Source organism: Trypanosoma cruzi (assembly GCF_000209065.1).
Source record: "Trypanosoma cruzi strain CL Brener chromosome Unknown tcruzi_1047053417767, whole genome shotgun sequence".
Taxonomy (NCBI): Eukaryota; Euglenozoa; class Kinetoplastea; order Trypanosomatida; family Trypanosomatidae; genus Trypanosoma; species Trypanosoma cruzi.
The window spans coordinates 1-1,151 of record NW_911493.1 but is presented as its reverse complement, the minus strand read 5'-3'; the positions used below and the strand labels follow the sequence as shown (position 1 = coordinate 1,151).

At 53.2% G+C, this 1,151-nt stretch overlaps 5 non-coding genes across 5 annotated transcripts, besides 1 other annotated feature; all 5 read right to left on the bottom strand.

The window, feature by feature from the left end:
• Positions 1-56: 56 nt before the first annotated feature.
• Tc00.1047053417767.50 lies at positions 57-130 on the bottom strand. Its single transcript, XR_008254152.1, has one exon. It is a non-coding gene; the product is annotated as an H/ACA snoRNA, TC6C1H4 (small nucleolar RNA).
• Positions 131-252: 122 nt separating this feature from the next.
• Positions 253-336, bottom strand: Tc00.1047053417767.40. Its single transcript, XR_008254151.1, has one exon. It is a non-coding gene; the product is annotated as a C/D small nucleolar RNA (snoRNA), TB6C1C2 (small nucleolar RNA).
• A 171-nt stretch (positions 337-507) lies between these two features.
• Tc00.1047053417767.30 lies at positions 508-595 on the bottom strand. Its single transcript, XR_008254150.1, has one exon. It is a non-coding gene; the product is annotated as a C/D small nucleolar RNA (snoRNA), TB6C1C3 (small nucleolar RNA).
• A 40-nt stretch (positions 596-635) lies between these two features.
• Positions 636-712, bottom strand: Tc00.1047053417767.20. The gene has a single exon (XR_008254149.1). It is a non-coding gene; the product is annotated as an H/ACA snoRNA, TC6C1H2 (small nucleolar RNA).
• Positions 713-764: 52 nt separating this feature from the next.
• Positions 765-831, bottom strand: Tc00.1047053417767.10. Its single transcript, XR_008254148.1, has one exon. It is a non-coding gene; the product is annotated as an H/ACA snoRNA, TC6C1H1 (small nucleolar RNA).
• A 268-nt stretch (positions 832-1,099) lies between these two features.
• Positions 1,100-1,138: a sequence feature (T-rich).
• Positions 1,139-1,151: the final 13 nt, after the last annotated feature.

Below are 1,151 nucleotides of genomic sequence, written 5' to 3'. Positions count from 1 at the left end.
ATTCGTTAAATTGCAACTAGCAAGGTAAAAAGAAAGGAATCAAAACAATACATTGCTTCTGGCCTCAATGGGTATCCTGTGAAGTGGCATTGATGGATACAGCCACCAAGGGACCTGTGATGTTAAGGCGTCTTTGGGTTCCATCCCGCTCTCCCAAAAGCAAATCCGCTCTTGGCGCAATAAATGAATGTGCCTCGCAAAGTTGCAACATTTTTTTCTCGTGTATTGGGTATGCCTCGGCCACGCGATTGCTACTCAGTGTGTTGTGTCTCGTCACACATAAAATCAGGTGTATAATTAAATTAAACCATCATTGACAACCACACCAAAGCGTCATCCCAAACACGCTGTCCGTCCAACACAATAAGACCGTAAACGTAGAATGCGGCACGCAGCCCGGGGAAACACACTCCGGCACGACAGAGGAGGCGAGGTGGTGCACCGTGGCACAGAGAGACAGAGAGAGAGGAGAAGGCGGCGGAGAGGGGTGTGGAGGGAAGGGGCGCGTCAGTCCCGTGTCTGTTGTAGGTAGCCGGGTGCACGGAGGTGTAACTCATCGTCACGGTCATACAAACGCCTCGATTGATCGCATCATGACTTCGTCAGTCGCCCTGCGCGTTTCACGCCGTCGGTGCTGCTCTTGCGGGCCCGATTGAGACAGTCATGGCACAGAAATGATTATATACGGCCGCCGCCGCACCCACGGAGCACGCTCCACTCACGCGCGCACAGCACTCCTTCCCCTCCGCACAATGGCCGTGGGTTCTGAGGCGGCAGAGGTGCAGGCGAAGTGATCGTTGCAAGCACGGCGCCTGCGTTTTCGCTGGCCGTCAGCATCGGAGGCAGCACTCACACCGCAGAGGTGGTGGTGGCAGTGGGGTAAGAAACGAACGGCCGGTCCATCCCGCGAGAGGGCAGCCGAGCAAAACATCCTAAGCAACAAGAGAGGCAACAAAAAGAAGAAACAGGCAATCGGGCTAGACCCGCCTCCACTCCAAAGACACAACACAGCTACCGCCCCAGAGCGCTGACACATCCCCAGTGAGCCCAAAAAGAAGGAAGTAAAACACCCGCACATTCATTCGGTGTCCGTCCACAAAAAAGAAAAAAGAAAAAAAGAAAAAAGAAAAAAAGAAAAACCTATTATCAGG